Below are 20,356 nucleotides of genomic sequence, written 5' to 3'. Positions count from 1 at the left end.
GCCTTGTTCATTTATTTAAGTCCAGCTTAACAGGCAAAGCAGGTTAGGTATAGTTTTACTTATCTAAAACTAATCATGAGTGGAACTTTCAAGTGGAAATCTCATTGGAAATAACTACTTAAAATGTATAATCTTTGTTGTAGAGTAAAATATTGCCAATTTTAAATTAAAACTAAGTTTGATATACTGAACTAAATTATCACAAATTGTGTTGCTGTGCAAAAATGTAACATAAAACCTATTGGTTTGTTTTTTTGGTTTTCTGAACAAACAACAAATCCCAAACATGAACAAGAGCATCTCTTTAGCAATGACAGAATGTTATTCTTAGATTTATAAAATATTTTAATGCTGCAGCTAATCCTTATTTTCATTAATCAATGTACCAAGAGCTGCTTGAAATAACAAACCTCGTCAAAGAACGTCTATGGCAACTTCTAACATATTGATTGTAATGTTTGCCCAAATTCAAAAGTGTTTGTTTTCAATTCAGTCTCTTTACTTATACAGTGCCAATTCACTACAAAGGTCACCTCAAGGCACTTTACTAGACATGTCCAATTCTGTGTGATTCAGTCTAAATTAAGAGAACCAAGTTGAGTCCATGCCAAATCACCACAGTCCATTTCAATTGAGTTGAGCTGTGCTCTCTCAACAGAGTTCAATCCAGATCTGTTTAGTCCAATTCAATCCATTCAAATATATTTTATTTCAGTGTAGTCCAGGCCTCACTTGTCCAATCCAGCCCAAACCATCACAATTTGAGTGCAGACCCTTTTAGGACAGTCTAATCCAAACCTGTCCAGCCTTATTCACTTTCAGGTTAGTTTCCTTCAATTCAAGTCAGTACAACCCAAAACATTGCATTCCAGATGACTCAATGGTGTTCAAATCAGCATCAGTTCAAACACTGTCCAGTCTAATTCAAGTCATTCAAATGCCCATTTATCCAGTCCAATGGAAGTCTGTTTAAATAAATCCAGTTCCACTCTAGTCCAGTTCAAACCTGTGCAGTACAGTTCTGGTCTGTCCTATCCAGTCCAGTATTTTTCAGATGCAGATTAAGATTCAAATCTAGGTCCAAAATCTTCAGCTTTATCCAGTTTGGTGATCCAACATAGTAAACAATTGTCTAGGGAAACGGCAGATTTAATTAAATCCTACCTTTGTTTTCTTATATAAATGAAAACAAAAGCCTGAAAGGTGAAATCTAAGAATAGAAATTGTGTCTGATTGGTCTTACTTTTTGGTCTTGTTCTAAAATGTAAACCAAACTAATTTGATATGTTTACAGAGAACAATTTTTTTTAAAGTTTGGGTGAGTGTTTTGTTGGCTTATCTTGAGGCAGCCAGTGCACAGTCTCTATTTTGGGATCTTACTCACATTCATATTTGTCTTTCATCATGACTACTTTTTATTCATCCTAACTTTACTTACCTTTCTTTCAAGTTCCTTCTCATGGCTTAGCCAAGGCAGAGTACTGACTTTACCCTGATGAAAATGGATATCTGAAGACTATATTTCTGATAGATTGTTTCATCTGCAGTGTGTTTATCTCATTTTGTCTTTTTTTGGCAACTCTTAATTGTCAAAAGGTTATTTTTCTTTATCGGGGTTTGGTATATGGTTTTGAAAGAAAAAAAACTTTCATGTCAGTGAATGCTCTATGGTGTTTGCACAAAACAAGCGTTTGCATGAAAGTCATAGGTGTGTGCTTCTTGTATCAGTCTGCTTTGAATGTGTCTCTTCCTGTTGGACATGTTTTTACTATTTTAGTATATACAGTATGGCTGTTTTTAATTCAGTTTTTATCATGAATTTTTTGCGTCACACTGGCTTCATTTAGTCTAAAAGCCTTTTGTCTGTATTGTAAAGTTTCTTGCTGACAGAACACACTTCTTGACTCACTAACTCAGACTTCCTGTCACACACCCCTCTGCCTCTGGTCTCAAAACATGACTCTTTTTTTTTTTTTCCTCTCCCCTTTCTGTGTAGTCCAGAATTTCTTGGCAGTGGTCTTAAGTAAACAGTGTATTTTTAGCTGGGAGGTCATATAGTCCCAATCTTAATCACCACATTCCCATTTTCCCACCATCCCAGTTTCAAGCATAGGCTTATTGCGCCAGCCCCTGCTCTGCTGGAGGAAGGGAGACAGAATGGATAGGGAAAGAGATGCATCTCTACCAAGATAAGTGATTTTTAGAGCAAAACACACTATATTAAAATAAATGTGTCTGCAGTTGGTCATTTGTCCTTGATAGTTTTCAGTACATTTTGTTGTAATACCCCTAAATAAAATTAAGTTCAAGAAAGTGCCTTCATAAATCACTTAATGGATAAATGCATCTGTTTGTAATTTAATCTCAGTTTGAATCCAGCTCTTCTGTCAAGGCCTCAGAGGTTTATTATAGAACCTCAGTGAACAAACAGCATCATATAGACCAAGGAAAACACCAGTTCTGTTTCATTCCTTCCTGACTGCCAGTAGCGGTAAACTAAGTGGATATGTCTCCTTGCGCTCCGCGCAGGTCGAGATTAAATGTAAACAAAGTCACACACGTGACACGTAGCCCACCTGGGCGTGTGTCTATAAGTAGCACGTGGAAGGCTACGTTCGGTCTCTTTGATCTTCTCGCTGTCGACCATCGCGTGTTTCGCAGGTTGGTCGCTCCTATAAGTCCGTGTTTCGGCGCTTATTGGGTATTGCAGGTGTAAGAGAGGTAAGCACACGGTTGGTGTGATACGGCGTCATCCTGCCTGTGACTTTTTCGTCGCAGTGCTCTTTGTAGCCCTCTAAGGCTATGGTTGACGTTTCTCTGTTTCTTTGTTCATTCTAGTAGCCGGAAGCTTGGTGCTGGCGCTTCTTTTCCCCTGTTGAGACCGGGTGGGGAGGAGCAGACAGCTGCAGTTTTCAGGTGAGTGGAAGCTGGATGTTCTGACCGCGTTCTGTGCTGCACAGTTCTCGCTCGGATTGCCTGGCTCGTGTCTGTACAGGAAAGCAGTGTAATTAAATAGAGGCCTCTGATTGCGTTCTTCAGTTTTATTGAAGTCCTCGCTCAGTTTGCCTGGTGCCTGCCTGCATTTCCCACGTCTGTGATCGGGTTGATGGCGGCGCTTTGTGTGGGGTCTCTCTCTAGGTAGAGGACGGACATGATCTGTGCCCCAAATGCCTGGGCGTGGGTCATCTCAGGGAGGCTCTGATGGACTCATGCATGAACTGGAGCATTTTGCCGTTGCCTGTCAGAGAGAACAGGCTTCGTCAGGTAGAGAATCTCCTCTTCGCGGCCGAGCTGCCACCCTCAGGGATGCCTCAACCGTGTTCCGGGAGGCGGGGGGATGCGCCAGCGGAGGAACACCGCAGCCCACGGAGGAAGAGGCCTCGGCTGGAGCGCCCATCTCGGCAGGAAGTGGACTCTTTGAGGGCTGAGGTGGAGCAGCTCAAGGCTCTACTCAAGGCCCCAGAACCCACGACTGCCTTCCAAGCAGCAGCAGCTTGGGAGTTGGGGGAGGACCTGGAGGTTGATGGAATCTCTGTGAGGGCCTCCATTTCAGAGTTTCAGTCCCTTGAGGACCAGGGGGACCCCTTCCCAGACCCTTGGGATCGGGAGGGGGATCCCCCGAGTATTGGAGGAAATGATTGCTCAGGTAATTCCCTCGGGAGTTCAGTTAGCTCTGGCCCAGGGGAGGAACCATGCCACGGGCAATTATTTTGGCAGCCTTGGCCAAGGTTGACCTGGACGATGCACCTGTGGCTCGGCCAATGGAAAACCCATTTTTTCGCCGGGCACTGGCGGCCCCTCCTTTCAAGCTGCCACGGACGCCGGCCTTCTTGGAAGAGCTTCAGCGTTGCTGGAGGGATCCTAGAAGCTTCTCCCACCATGGTTGAGATGCATGGATCCTGGCGTGCATGCACATTCCTGGGGATCGTGGTCTGGACCACATGCCCCCTGTGGATCACTGCATCGCATCACTGGTTATTTCCCCAGATGAGGCACTCAGGGAGAGGGCCCGCTGTCCAAGCGCCTAGTGTTGGGTGACGGATGACTTTTTGTGCCGTGCCTACGACATTGCAGCTCGTATGGCACGCATTGGCAATTCCCTCTCTGTTCTCCTGTTGGCACAGTCCCAGATGCTGCAGCATGGCGAGAGCAGCACTAGGCGACACAAATGACACAGCCCTCCAGGCCTTTGGACTCATGTCCAGGGAACTCGGTCGCCTTTTGTCCACACTGGTGGTCGCCCGACGCCATGTCTGGTTGGCACAGGCCCCGATCTCAGATGACTGTAGGCAGAGCTTGTGGAGACTGCCGGTGGTACCGGGCCAGCTGTTTGGACCAGAGGCCGAGAGGGCACTGGAATGCCGTCGGCAGTCTAGCCAGGCCCCTGAGGCTTGCGGTGGTCGCAGCGGGGCCATGGGACCCCCTGCTCCGCAACCCAGAAGGGACCTGCAGCGTCAGTTTTGGACCGGCACTTCCGCACAGTTTGCACTGTGGCGGGAGCTTCGCGGCAGCCCGGGGGGGGAACGGGTACCACCTCGGGGGGCTCTGGTGGGCCCGGACAGGAGCCGGCGCCCCCCCCCAGAGGCCGAAGCAGGCAGGCGGCGGAGGGCGGCCTGAGGGCTGCAGGCTGACGGCGGGGAGGTTTTCACAACGGCACCTGGCCTATTGGGAGAACCATTGCAGGGATGCGTGGGTGTTAAGAACTGTGTCCCAAGGGTACAGGCTTCAGTTCTGCCATCGGCCTCCACCCCCATTGGTGGTCAGGGTGATCCCCGTCACAGATCCTGCACAAACTGCGATCTTGCTGCAGGAAATAAAGACTCTGCTGGACAAGGAGGCCATAGTGGTGGTGCCGCCACATTCGCAGCCCGATGGGTTTTACTCAACCTATTTCCTGAAGGATGGTTCCCTTCGGCCGGTGTTGGACCTTAGGGGGCTGAACCACTTTTTGAAGGTGCTGCGATTTCGGATGCTCCGCACCTGCAATGTCCTTTGGGTAATCTGTCCAGGCGAGTGGTTTACATCCGTAGACCTGAAGGACGGATACTTCCATGTTCCGATCCACCCAGGACACAGGAAGTATCTGCGATTTGCCTTCCATGGCGTGGCTTATGAGTTTTTGGTCCTGCCATTCAGCCTTTCTTTAGCCCCTCGGATTTTCACGAGGTGCATGAAGGCGGTCCTAAGCCCTCTGTGCCTGCCATATTTGGATGACTGGCTCATCTGTGCCCCCTCCTCCAACAGGGCGGATCGGGCGACGTCAACGGTCTTGGCCCATGTCAGAGCACTGGGGATAGCAGCGAACCATCAGAAGGGTTCTCTCATTCCGGCCCAGCAGGTGGTCTTTATCGGCATGGCCTTGCATTCAGTGGCCATGCTGGCTCAGCCGACTTCGGACAGGGTGGACAGGATTCAATCCCTGCTCCGGTCTTTTCGAGCGGGCGCAGCATCCCCAGTCAAACTGTGGCTGAGACTGTTGGGGATGCTGGTGGCGGCCTCGGCTCTGACTCCTCTGGGGTTGCTTTATCTACGGCCTCCACATGGACCCCAGGTTGCACCGGCAGGTCAAGGTGCGGGTTACACCCGGCTGCGCAGTGCTCCTCCATCGCTGGCGGACAGAGTATATCTGCAGCGCCCCCTCGGTACGGTCCCCGCAAGACAGGAGGTGGTGACTACGGACGCATCATCTCTCGGATGGGGAGCAGTGTGGCAGTGCAGGTCCATCCAGGAGTTGTAGGGGCCGCGAGAGGGAAGTCTGCACATCAATGTCCTGGAGCTCAGGACGATTTATTTGGCGCTAAGGCACTTCTCGCCCTCTCTCGAGGGCACGCATGTGCTCGTCAAGATGGACAGCACCTCAGCAGTGTTCCATGTCAACCACCAGGGTGGGATCAGATCACTGCGATGCCTGAGGGAGGCCCGGAGGCTGTGGACCTGGGCCTACCCTCGCTTCGCCTCCATCAGGGCAATGCACCTACCGGGGACGAGGAACTCTGTAGCCGATTGTCTGTCCCGACAGAGGCTCCCCCCCTGGGGATTGGAGGCTACATCCTCAGGTTGTACGGCAGATATGGGATCGGTTCGGCAGGGCCATGGTCGACCTTTTTTCCTCAAGGAGCAGTACACATTGCCCCTTGTGGTTTTCCCTGGTGGAGGCCAGCTCCCCACTGGGGATGGATGCCCTAGCGAACGCATGGCCAGCCGGCCTGCTGTATGCCTTTACCCCATTTCCGTTGCTTCTGCCGGCCAATGAGGGTTTGGTTTCCACTGCTCCTCAGTCTGCTGGACGGGGAGCCATGGCGGCTCCCGGTCAGGACAGAAGATCCCAGAGACCGAACGTAGCCTTCCACGTGTTACTTATAGACGCACGCCCAGGTGGGCTACGTGTCACGTGCGTGACTTTGTTTACATTTAATCTCGACCTGCACGGAGCATGAGGAGACATATCCATTTTGTTTACTGCCACTGGCAGTCATCCAGGAATTCACAGAATTAACCTCCAATATATGAGAGATAAAGTGGAGAAGTTTAAAGCAGAGCTTGGTTATAAAACAATATAGCAATCTTTTGACATATGGTGGTACAGTGCTCAGTCAGTTATCTGAAAACAGGAAGGGTATGACACATCTTGCAGACCTTCCAAGACATGGCCATTCACCTAAATTTGCAGGCTCTACATAGAGAGCGTTAATCAGAGAAACTAAAATGCCGATCGTAACTCTGAAGCAGCTTCAGAGAGCCAGATTGCAGATAGGCGAATCTATTAATAGGGGCCCCGGCAAACATGTGGAAGAAAGTGCTCCGGTTAGATGTGATCAAAAAGGAAAAAATTTTTTCATTCATGCAACATACATTGTGTGGAAAAATAGCATGGCACATCACGCTAAACACATAATCAACTGGAAATTGTTGTCATTATTTTACACTGTTGGTCCTTTTTCTTCAGCAGGGCCAGTGAAACAACATAGGAATATGGATGGGGCTCAATGCAGGCCAATCTTGGAATAAAAGCTGTTGTAGGCTGCAAAAAAGTTCATACTGAGGTAGAGGTTCACCTTGCAGCAAGACAACAACTCTAAACTAGTCACACCTACCAAGGAATTAGGGCTGCAAATAATAATTTTGCTAACCGATTAATCTGTTGATTTTTTTCGATTGCAAAATGTATGTTTTTCTCTGAATGGGTTGTTCTTTTAGCAAATGGCATGTTTTAGAGTCTGTATACTCCAGTTAATGATTATTCAATTACTAAATTACTAAATTTTCAATAATCGATCAATCACGATTAATCTGATTAATTGTTTCAGCCCTAAATGGAATCGTTATATCAAAACATATTCATGTGTAAAAATTTATATCCAATATAGAATCTATGGCAAGACGGAAAAACAGTTTTTCAAAGATTCTCTACATCCATTCTGGCTGAACTATTTTCAAAACCTCTGCAAACATCCCAATCTCTAAATGTGCAAAGCTGGTAGAGGCGTGCCTCAAAAGACTTTCAGAAGTTACATGCCATCTTCATTAATATACACGCCCAATAAAATACAGTGATGTTTGTGGTTGTAGAGGACAAAATGTGGACAAAAAGACAAAATGTGGAAATTTTCAAAGGAGTATAAATATCTTTGCAATGCTCTATATATAAATTATGTGTATGTGGTTTAAGGTCATCATTGTTTGAGATTATCTGTGCATTTTTAATTTTTGGAACTCTGCATGTTGTTGCATTTAAAAAGCTCTGGGACTTGTTTCAACTGCGGTCACTGAAGCCCAAGAGCAAGGACGGCACTTTTCTAACTTTAATTAATGTCTCTGCATTGTGATTAGACCCTGAACTGAAATCAATTACTCATCACCTCTAAAGGTATTACCAGAGTGAGTGTCACAAACTAATCAACTCATTGGCTTGTTCATATTGCTAAATTTATGTGTGTAACTACTACTATTGCTGATGTCACCATTACAAAGTGTTGGTCGTGAAAAGTCCGTCAGTAATCTGTTCATTAGCTGTGATGACCTATTTAGAATATGCGGTAAAAGCTTGTATGCGGTTAATTTCATCCAGTTCATGACCATTCGGTGCAAATGTATTGACCTCTGCTGGTTAGCACCAGGAAGAGTTTTTGAAATTCTGAGCAACTGTAAATTCAGAACCAGACAAGTTAATCAATCTTTCAAATGATAACATTTATAGGTACAGTAATGAAAATAAGTTTTCTCTTAAACCAAACACAACCTGTTGATTTGGTCTGTAATTTAATTATTCAATCTGAGTGGCTCAGTTTTGGAGAATGACTCTATAAAAACAAATAAAATGCATTTTCACCATCTAAAAATCATGACCCGATTACTCATCAAAATCTCTGACTACCGTTGTTTCTAATTTCATATCGCCACCATCATCACCACACAGAGGGAAGTGTGAATTTGTGAGGCTTGTGTTCAGGACAGCATGACTGTCATATGTTCCCTTAAGAGCTTAGCTGTTAACATGAGTACTGATCTTCAGAATCAGAATCAGAAAAGCTTTATTGCCAAGTACGTTTTTGGACATACAAGGAATTTGTTTTGGCGTAGTCGGTGCAATACAGTACAAATTAAACAGTATAAACATATCTACAATATAATATAAATATATGTGCACAGTTTTAAGTGAGTGAGAGTAAATATAGAGCAGTATAAGATGGAAGAGTAATACAACAGTGCAGGTGATCATTGTGCAAGTAAAGCAGTGCAAGTAAAGCAGGAGTCCATGCTGAGCGTTAATGTAACGCATAGAGTTACAGGTGTCCTGTCAGCAAAAAAAGGGGGGGTATGGGGGAAAGGGAGAGTGTCAAGGTGGTTTCCGGGCTTTGTTAACCAGGCTGGTGGCAGATGGGAAAAAACTGTTCTTGTGGCGTGAGGTTTTGGTCCGGATGGACCGCAGCCTCCTGCCAGAGGGGAGAGTCTCAAAGAGTCTGTGACCGGGGTGGGAGGGATCAGCCAGAATCTTCCCGGACGGCTTCAGGGTCCTGGAGGTGTACAGTTCCTGGAGCGACAGTAGACTGCAGCCAATCACCTTCTCAGCAGACCGAATGACACGCTGCAGCCTGCCCTTATCCTTGGCTGTAGCAGCGGCGTACCAGATGGTGATGGAGGAGGTGAGGATGGACTCAATGATGGCTGTGTAGAAGTGCACCATCATAGTCTTTGGCAGGTTGAATTTCTTCAGCTGCCGCAGGAAGAACATCCTCTGCTGGGCTTTCTTGATGAGGGAGCTGATGTTTGGCTCCCACTTGAGATCCTGGGAGATGATGGTTCCCAGGAAGCGGAAAGATTCCACAGTGTCAATTGTGGAGTCACAGAGGGTGATGGGGGCAGGTGGGGCTGGGTTCTGCCTGAAGTCCACAACCACCTCTACTGTCTTTAGAGTGTTGAGCTCAAGGTTGTTCTGGCTGCACCAGTCCAACAGATGGTCCACCTCCCATCTGTACGCAGACTCGTCACCATCAGAGATGAGTCCGATCAGGGTGGTGTCGTCCGCAAACTTCAGAAGCTTGACAGACTGGTGACTGGAGGTGCAGCTGTTGGTGTACAGGGAGAAGAGCAGAGGAGAGAGAACACAGCCTTGGGGGGAACCGGTGCTGATGGTCAGGGAGTCAGAGACGTGCTTCCCCAGCCTCACGCGCTGCTTCCTGTCAGACAGGAAGTCAGTGATCCACCTGCAGGTGGAGTCGGGCACACTCAGCTGGGAGAGCTTCTCCTGTAGCAGAACTGGGACGATGGTGTTGAAGGCAGAGCTGAAATCCACAAACAGGATCCTGGCATAGGTTCCTGTGGAGTCCAGGTGCCGGAGGATGAAGTGAAGGGCTAGGTTGACTGCATCATCTACAGACCTGTTGGCTCTGTAGGCAAACTGCAGGGGGTCAAGGAGGGGGTCGGTGATGTCTTTTAGGTGTGAGAGCACAAGGCGCTCAAAGGACTTCATCACCACAGAGGTCAGGGCGACGGGTCTGATGTCATTAAGCCCTGTGGTCCTTGGCTTCTTGGGAACAGGGACGATGGTGGAGGACTTGAAGCAGGCTGGCACATGACATGTCTCCAGTGAGGTGTTAAAAATGTCTGTGAAGACTGGAGACAGCTGATCAGCGCAGTGCTTCAGGCTGGCTGGTGAGACAGAATCCGGACCAGCAGCTTTCCGGGGGTTCTGTCTCCTGAAGAGTTTGTTGACGTCCCTCTCCTGGATGGAAAGAGCCGTCCTCGGCGTGGGTAGGGGGCTGGTGGGGGGGAACTTCAGGGTGGGGGTTGGAGGTGCCAAGGCCCCTCTTGAGGTTGGGGAGGTGGGGGTGGTGGATTGTGGCTGCAGCTGTTGGGGGGCGTCGTGGGAGATGGTTGCAGGACTGTCCCTTTGTCTTTCAAAGCGGCAGTAGAACTCGTTCAGGTCGTTGGCGAGGCGTCGGTCGTTGATGGAGTGGGGGGCTTTCGGCTTGTAGTTGGTGATTTGCTTGAGCCCTTTCCAGACAGACGCAGAGTCGTTGGCTGAGAACTGGTTTTGGAGCTTCTCAGAGTACAGTCGTTTGGCCTCTTTCACTGCCTTGCCAAACTTGTACTTCGCCTCTCTGTATATGTCTTTGTCCCCACTCCTGAAGGCCTCTTCCTTATCTAGTCTTAACCTTCTGAGTTTAGCTGTGAACCAGGGTTTGTCGTTGTTGTAACTCACCCTGGTGCATGATGGTACACAGCTGTCCTCACAGAAGCTGATGTAGGAAGTCACAGCCTCTGTGTACTCGTCCAGACTGTTGGTAGTAGTCTTTCATCCAACATGGCAATAGTCCTTGTTTTCTGTCTTTAGCTCAAATTACAAAGTACATCCCAGCATTCAGTTCATTTGCTGATTTCTTTTCCAATTTAGTGAAACTGTGATACATGTTCTGCATTTGTGATTCTGCCTCCTTTCTAAAGGTTTCTAAAATGTTTATCTCAAATTTTAGCTTGAATGTGAAAAATCTCTTTATTCACAGCAAAACATTTAATATAACATGTACTTGTAAATTTTCTCCTAAGCTATACCAGGTTCCAGTTCTTTTCCCGTTTTTCACTGGAAGAAATAAACTTAACTGCTCCATATTACAGGATAGACGCATTGAAAATGGTTACTGCTAAATCTCTTGTATTAACCCAGTTATAGCTTTTTAAGCTTTCATTTTTTTAAGACATATCTAATTTCAAGCACAGCTTTTAGTAACTTAGCATTCAGGCTCAAGCATGTTTGCTATAATACCCTGGACCCCTAACCTGAGCTGTCAACACAACAGCGCTGTGATGAGTGTTGAGTAAGTACAAAATAGTTTTCATGAGAGGAAAAGATGTTTAAACCAACCTGTAAAGTATTATTACCCGCCTTATTAAATCACAAATTATATTTTGATTAACCACATTTGTTTTGGAAAACTGAGTTCAGTTTCACAGCCCACACCCAGGCCTAATTACTGCCAGATTTGTAAAATCAAGAAATCCCTTAAATAGAACCTGTATAATAACATGACATAGACTAAAAAAACTGAAAAAGCTACCCATCATGGCCCAATCTAAAGAAATTCTAGAACAGGTAACAAGCAAAGTCATTGACATCTGTCTGTCTACAATGGGCTACAAAGCCATTTCTATGACTTTGGGACTCCGGTGCACTACAGTTAGCTATTATTCCCAAATGGCGCCAGCATGAAAGTGTCATGTACCTTCCCAGTCTACCAAAATTACTCCAAAAGCACATTGATGACTTATGCAGGAACTGAGAACAACAACTAACATTGTCTCAATTAAGGTAATTGTTCATGTTTTTAACAATAAGAAAGAGGCTGGGGAAACTGCATCCATGGGAAAGTTCCCAGGCAAACAAACACCAAAATAAACAAAGGGCCATCCCACATTTTCCCTTAAACATCTTGACAATCAGCATGACTTTTGGTCAAATATTTTGTGGACTGGTGAGAATTTTGTGAGAGTTGTGTCGCAGTTAAATCTGGCATTAAACTAGGACAGTATTTTAGAAAAAGGACATAGTACTGGCAGTCAACAATGGGGATGGTCTCAAGTGACTTTGTTTTTTCAGGACCTGAACAACTTAATGTAATTGATGGAGCCACCAATTCTGCTCTCCAGGAGAAATTCCTGTGGAGAATCGTCGTTCATCAATTTGTGAGTTCTTGGTTTATACAGCAGTATAGGGATTTGAAGAATCCAGCAAATACACCTCTGAATTATTAGAAGAAAAAAAAAAAAAATTAAAGTTTTGTTGTATCCTTGTCAAAGTCTAGATTTAAGTACAATTGCGATTCTTTGGCATGACCATAAACATCTTTTTCATGTTTGCAAGCCCTCCATCGTGACTGAATCAAAACAATTAACAACAATTAAGTAAATTTAATCATTTTAAACTGCAATTTGTATGTACTCTGGTTTTCTTAGTCTGAGCTTAAAATTTATTTAGATGATCTGAAACATTGAAGTATGACAGAAAAGCAAAAACAGAATAAAACTATAACCGGGCAAATATTTTATCAGACTACAGTATATTTGGTATACTTTTTTCTTAAATTGCTTTTTTCCTCTGCATTTGGGTTAGGGGAACATAATGGTCCTTAGTGGCAATGAGAGCCTGCTGCTGTGTGGTTGGATTGTCCAAGTAATCAGTAGAATTTGATACACATAGGATGTTGAGGATTGTGCACAATAATTTAGCTTGTATTGGAAACCTTAAATGCATGTGGACAGCGACAGAAACTGCAACACAGAGCTCAGACAGATGTTACTGGTTATAGGGGAAATTCCCAACACATTTTATGCATATGCTCATGTTCGGGTTGCGGAGTTATATGTCATGCGATCCCGGCTTGATGTTTTTAAAGCTCAAATGGCACTACAAGCTGTGGTGGATAAACTTGTATCATTTGAATATTAAAAATGGTCCATAATGGGGGAGTTTGTGGTTGCATCTTTATTGCTGAAATGATCTGGAAAGGGCTATTGTCATCTCCACACACACACCTTAAAACATTAGAGTGCCAGGTAACAAGACAAACATATTTTCTATATTTTATATTTTTCCATTTCTACTCACGTCGCATAACTAAGGTTTCAGCCTCAACTACTTTAACTTCAGCAGTTGTACACCAGTCAGGCTGAAGTGAAGTAAATAAAACTAATTATTATTTTATCATGGCACCTATTTTGGGAGTGGGACATATTTGGCAGCAATTTAATATTTTGTCCTCAGAAATGATGCGATAAAGCAGCAAAACTAGGCAAGTATAAGGATTTGAGACAGTTTATCAAAGGCCAAATTGTGATGGCTAGACAACTATGTCAAAGCAAAGCTTTTGTCAGATTTTCCCACTCTGCACTGGTCAATATCTATCTGGTGAACTAGAAACAAGGTCATGAATGAAGGCTGACCTTTGTGGTCCAATTCAACAGACGAGTTACTCCATCTCAGATTGCTATAGAGGTTTATGCTGGTTATGATGGAAAGGTGTCAGAATACACAGTGTATCACAGTCCATTTCTTATGAGGCTGCAAAGCTGCAGATTAGTCAGGGCCCCCACGTTGACACCTGTCAATCCTGAAAACGTCAATACTAGGCACAAAAGCATCAGACCTTGACTACAGAGCAGTGGAAAACAGTGGCCTGATCTGATGAATCTTGTTTTTGTTGTTGTTTTAGATTAAATGAATGATGGGATGTATGCGAATCTCTTATCATCTGGAGATAGCAAGCCGGCGGAAGCAGTGTTATGCTTTGGGCAATGTTACCCTAGGAAAACAAAGGTCTTGGCATATATCCAACCACTACTTAAACCATTTCATGGAACAGATAATTAAAGGACTGTGGACTCATTCCGCCGGATATGTCACTATGCCCTAAAGCTAAAATGGCTCAATGGTTTGGACAAGGACAAATTTGAAATGTTGACTTGCTTCTGAATTCTCCACATCTTAGTTCAATCGAGCATCGGTGGGATGTGCCAGATAAATAAGTATTGAGGCATCAACTAGCTAACATCTTGGTGTCTGTTACAACAGGACACATTTTGGTGGCTAGTAAAGCCCAGGCCTTGATGGATCAGGGTTGTTTTGGACCAACTCTCAGATTCATCTTGTTATGCCTGCCTGTAAATCACCCGATTCCAACCACCTGCTGAGCAATGCAAGCCGACAGGGACAATATACTCCTAGTCAGAGGGTGGTGTCAAATCCATAGCAGAAACAGAAAACTGTGGGTTAGATCACAAGCAGAAGAAAAAATAAACCTTGTTGAAGTACAGTACAGGAGAGCTTTGCCGCTTTTTCTATTTTAGATAATTCATCTCTCAGATGCCAAGGATATTCTGTTTAGAAATACCTTTATTCCTTCTTTTGGGTTCTTTTCCTCTTCTGAATAGACGGTGTATAAACCAGCACATTATCACCCCCTTTAAGAAGCTGAACTGAAACCTTTGTATCACCAAGTTGAATGCGGTTGTTCAGCTGAGCTAAAAATAGTAGGAACAGGGGTACATTCCCATTCAAAAGGTCCAAGCGGCTCATTTACATGGACACGGAGAGGTATGTCAAGACCTTTAGTTGTCATTTTCTCATGTCATTATGAGTTGTCAATCACAACATGCCTTGTTTCGATACACCCACACTTCTGCAAGACTTTGCAGGCATGACTGGCTCACGCTGGACTGCTTCTTCTCCCTGTTTCTGATGTGACTTGTTGACTGCTAGTGGTCCATTCATGTTTTTTTTTACAGGTCAAACTTGCAGAAAGGTTGTTCTCCCAATTCATAAAAAACATTTTGTTCTGCTCTAAACTTGCCATCAGGCTTCGATTTTCCTAATTTTTTAATGGACTTCGAACTTTTTCGCCGTGGCCAACTGTTTGTTTTTTTTTTGTTTTTTTGTGTGTGTGTGTGTGTGTGTGTGTGTGGAAAAGAGAGCTGAGCCCTGCCTAAACAGGTAATGACAGGTAGAGGGGGCTGCAGTGGGTAAATTACATCAAGAACTATAATATTGCTTTCCTCACACACTGATATGAGCGAATTCTCCAACATTTCATGTTTTGTAGTGGATTCCATTTTGTTTGTGAAATTGCACAATTCTATCCACTTTTACCACATTGCGGAACTCATACGACCCTACATTTCACAAGCATAGAGAATGGTAGCAATATATAGTTTTTTTTGTCATCTCCTTTTTGCTGAATAATTGTTACTTGTCATATATAAGATTATATATGTTTGAGACAGGAAGGCAGGAAAAGTTTCACCGAAGTAGCTAAAATGTGTTTATTTTCTTCCCATGTATCTACATACTCCTTATCTCCTTTAGCTGATAAGAAGTCTTCTTAAAGACTTCGTATGCATGCATCTTTGAGTGAGGTCCACCTGAAACTGATGCGTCCGCCAGCATGGAACAGCTGAATGTAAATCTCTCAGTAAATCTCCTTCCAAGTGACCCTGATGGTTCCTAGTTTTAATTGAGCACACCTGCAAGGTTCTTCAGGATGTAGTTGCTTCACCGATCTCATTTTATTTTGTGGGTTTATACAAAAATAAGCGAGTCATTTTGCTTGACCTGTGTTACTAAATTTGTGGAGCAGCCAGAAGTTTATTTACTCATCTGATTTAGTCTAAGGGATTTTGCCTGCCAGCATTTTCCATTTCACTTTCCTAAACTGTCTGTTCATTGTTGCACAGCTCCCTGCTGCAGCATAACAGCAAACATGTTTGTGTCTCTGAAAGTACAGGGGCTAAGAGTGCTGATCTCAAACTGCACATCTCATAATTTTTATCACATTTCAAGTTTCAGCAGATGTGCGGTGATATGATAAAACACTGGCTTTCTTGCGGAGTTTATTTATACCTGGAGGGAAGAGTTGGCAGAAGGAGGTAGGAGAAGTGCTGTCTGTAGATGTGTACTCGCTCTGTTCTCCATGCTGCCTAATCCCCATATCAAATTGTTTCCTGCACTCCACAGGAAGTTTCCTGCTTAAGGCCCCATCACCACTGCTAGGGCTTCTGGGAATGTGGGGGTGGTAGATGGGGGCAGTGCTGGAGGTTAGATTGAGGTTGAGGGGCTGTTGGACAGCTGTGGAGATGCAAAGCCATCGCATGAATTATGCTCAAACATCTCCCCTAAACTTAGACAGTTTTTAATACATATACAGTACCATGAAAAGTGTTTGATCCCTTACAAATTTCTTCTGTTTCACTTTTTTTCACACTTAAATCTGTCAGATTCTCAAACAAACTTTAATATCAGAATATGATGAGATGAGGATAGAAAAAGGGTTATTTGATTTATTGAGGGGTAATTAAGTATCAGGACAAACTTGGGCCTATGTGAATTGGTATTTGCCCCCCAAACCGTATGACTGGTTGTCCCACCCTTGAGGGCCACAAATCCCATTAAACATTCTCAAAAACAACTCTTTTACATCACTGTAGGGGGATTCTGACCTGCTCTTATTCACAGAATTGTTTTAATTCAGTGACCCCGGAGAACAAGCTGAAAAGCAGCCCCAAATCATGACGCTATCACCACCATGTTTGACTGATGGTATGATGTTCTTTTTCTGAACTGCTTTTTTAAGATTAACACCCAATGTAACAGAGAACACCTTCCAGAAAATACTACTTTTTTCTTACTAGACAACAGAATATTTCCCAAAACCTCTTCAAGATCATGGATCAGGATGTTTTCTGGCAAATGTGACACTGCTCTTCATGCTCAGCAGTGGTTTATACCTTGGAACTCTCCCATGAATGCAGTTTTTGCATGGTCTCTTTTGTTATTAAATCATGAATAGTGACTTTAACTGAGACAAATGAGGCCTACAGGTCTCTGGGTGATGGTCTGGGTTCATTGGTGACCTCCTGGATGAGTTATTAGCATGCTCCCAGAGTAATTTTGGAAGGCCTGCTAGTTCTGGGAAGATTTGCCACTGTCCCATGTTTACTTCTTTTGTGGATATTGGCTCTCACTGTGGCTTACTGGTAACCCTTTCCAGACTGATGGATGTCAATAATTTTTTTTTTTTTAACATGGTTTGTTGCTTTTTGAGATCTTTTGACCTACTTCAAGTTGTGAGACAGGTTCTGTTTAGGTAATTTCTAGATTTCAAAGGTCCGTTATCAGGCCTGGGTGTGGTGAATGAAGGTGAACCAAAACAATGTTGTTGATTAGCTTTTTATCCATTTGGTGAAATCATCATGTGAAAACTAAATTTGTATTTATAAAATTTGTTTAATCTGAATTATATGCGCAAAAAAACTAAAACTGAAGGAATCCACAGATAATTTTTTATGGCACTATATATTTTAGAGCACCCTCAAAAAACTATTTAAAATCTTTTGTACACCGTTGTTATTAAAACAACCCTCAGAAAACCTACACTTTTAAAGAATTATCTGATTGTCATCATTTTAACAATGCCACTCATTTTAAAATTTTCTATTCGGTTTGTTTGGTAATGCAATTAAATGTTATTCTTTCTGCTTGGCCCATTATTAGTATGTTTGGTAAGGAAACAATCACAAATTAGTTTATCTTGAAATAACATTAAATGACTCCTGATAAGAGATGCTGACAACAGAAATCAGCAATTTAAGGTACTTAGCTGATTTTCCACATTAACAAGAAGTCTTTGATTTTTATGTTTTATTTTTGGATACAGTAGTTCAGCAGACTCTGTAACAAGCAGCATACGGTTTAAAGGTCAGGCATTTTGTGCTGTTTAAAGTTGAAAATGGGGCTTGATGAAGTCCCCTTTTCCTCCAGTAACCCCTCTCTCTTCCTGTTTGCTCAGTCCCATAATGAACAGCAAATCTGACTTAAAAGTATATTTTTTAAATGAGACCTGGTTACATCAGGATTAATATATTGAGGAAAATCATTTTTGACATAATCCAAATGTCATGACCATACAGCAGGTGAGGGTTGGAGAATGGGCAGGACTATAGGTGAAGAGCTTTTCCTTTTTGGTTAACTACTTTCTCACCATCACAGATTGGTGAAGTGCTTCTAACAAAGCCCCAATCAATCTGTTAATTTTTTGCTTTTTTTCTGTCATCACTTTTGGAAAAAGGCACCCGCACTTCTCCACTCGGGCCACTGACCAATCTCTAACCCAGAGGGTTCTGTTTTAGCTTTTTTCAAATAAGCAAAAGCAGACCTAAAAGGTGTTTTTAGTTTGCAAAACTGATTGTTTCTGCCTGAAACTCTTGTGTGCGAGTCATTTTGGGTTTACCTTCTTAGAATTTAGCTTTAATTAGTCATTTGAGATGGTCTACGTTTTTGGCACTCTAGCGGTGACTCAGGTTTGCATCTCCAGGGGCGGCTTCTCATTAAATGAGTTTATTTGTGTATGCTAAATTGATATATTGGCGTTGTAACAGTAGCAAACATCAGTCAAGAAATTCTGCTTCAACATGTGCACTGTGAATGCCAGACCACAAGCTTCCCTCAGGGAGTGTTTCTATACATACTGTCTACATCCAGTTTAAGCTGTCTGGGTGTCTCTGCTATGCAGTAGGGCGCATTAACAACCCCAAATAAGAGATGTCATCATATTTCTGTGTTTATTTTAATGCATTTAAGTATACCCAGCAGTTGCATCAAGCAAGCAGGCATACTGACACCATATGACCTGAGATGACAGAGTCCCGAATTTCTCTCTGTTCTGTTTTTACAACACACTTTATATCTATTTCCAAATACATAAAGGAACGTTTTCCAGCTTCACTGGTTCTACTGTCTGAATATAAGCACTGGTTAGAGTGACCACAGTATTGCAATCACCATTTGCAAATTGGATCATAAAGAAACCAAATGTCCCTGCATCTTTGAGAATCTGTGTCACAAAATGTTGCAGATCAGCTCAGAGTTCACCAAAATTAAGGAAATGGCCTCAGCAGTCTGCAGTAAGATAAGTCTAAGCAGATAAGGCTATATTGGGATTTATTGATTACTATCGCCTTCCGTGTGGAGGAACATTCTGCACTTATATGATCGATAATGACATAAATCAGCTGATGGAGGCTTGGGTGACTGAAGGCCAATGACCCTGGGAAGCGGGTCCCACTTTATATGTCTCTCCAGTAATCCCAGGAGGCGGTCAGAGGGGGAGGAGGAGGACAGGAAGTCTTGAACCTCACATTTTTACTCAGGAAATGGAGAAAATAATCAACTTATTTTATAAATAAACGAGGAGAGATTAAGCTGCTCAGCTGTCTAATAGACTGAAAACTGCCCTTGGTCTGAGATAACAGCAGGTTTCCTAAGGAGTCTTGACAAGCATGGAATTTATGCAAATCTTTTAAAAGATAAAAATCTCTATTTCCAAAACAAGCAGCTTTTATTATATATATTCAGATGAGAACCTTTGTTTTTAGTTTACCACATAAAAACTTGAGTTTTTGTCCAACTCATTAAGCATTTTGGTTTTTCTTACAGACAATTGTACACCCTATCAAAAACCAGAAAAAGACCATGCTACTTCTTATTTCACAACCATATATGTCTGGGTTTTTAACTGTACTTATGCTTCTTAAACTGTGATCGGCTTAGATGCCAAACATTCCTGTTTTGAAGTTTTATAAAATTTTAGGTACGCTGTGATATGAAGGATAATATTCTAGTTCAGAGTTTTCCAAGTATTAAAGATTTAAACTGTATCTAAGATTTTCCAGATGTCAAATAAAGACGACAACAAAAAAGAGATCCTTGACCCCTCTGCTGAATTGGAAGCCAGCTCTAGCATACGCTGTTTAATGATTTATAAAACAACTGATAATAAAACCCAGGTAGGCAAAGATTTTTTTCCAAATTTCCATAACATCATAAAAACAAAGAAATATATACAAGTTTCACCACACAACATCTGACAAGATGCTAAAGAAGGTGCTGTTTATAACAATGTAGCTGTGGTAGCTGCTTGATGGGTGGAACATCAGCAAGAGAAAGAGCAGCCATTCAGCAGATTTACAGATGGTTTTGATGTTTTTGCTTTTAACCATCTAAGACATTGACCTATTGAACCTTTTGCCTTTACTCTGACCGGCACAAGCTGGCTGGCCGAGAGTCAGCCCGGCGTCGCCCTGTCACGTTTATTTTCAGTCGCCTGTTTGGCTGGCCATCCAAAGTGATAAAAAAGACTCGAGCTGTCCGCGGCTGCTCGCAGTGCAATCAGTGTGCGTTCGCAGGTTGCGTGCTACGGAAGGGGTAGGGAGGGAAAACACGAGACGGCGGATATTTGTAGCACTTCTTTCAGTCCCCCCTGCCTGACCTTCTCCACCTAAGCATATGTGAGGGGCTTGCGAGTTGGCAGAG

General features: G+C 43.5%; 1 protein-coding gene across 3 annotated transcripts in view; it reads left to right on the top strand.

Moving 5' to 3' along the window:
* LOC124863695 (unconventional myosin-X-like) overlaps window positions 1–20,356 on the top strand; it is a 49,610-nt gene that overhangs the window by 8,809 nt on the left and 20,445 nt on the right. The window lies entirely within an intron of this gene.

This window comes from Girardinichthys multiradiatus, chromosome Y, assembly GCF_021462225.1.
Source record: "Girardinichthys multiradiatus isolate DD_20200921_A chromosome Y, DD_fGirMul_XY1, whole genome shotgun sequence".
Lineage (NCBI taxonomy): Eukaryota > Metazoa > Chordata > Actinopteri > Cyprinodontiformes > Goodeidae > Girardinichthys > Girardinichthys multiradiatus.
This window is presented reverse-complemented; position numbering and strand designations above follow the sequence as displayed.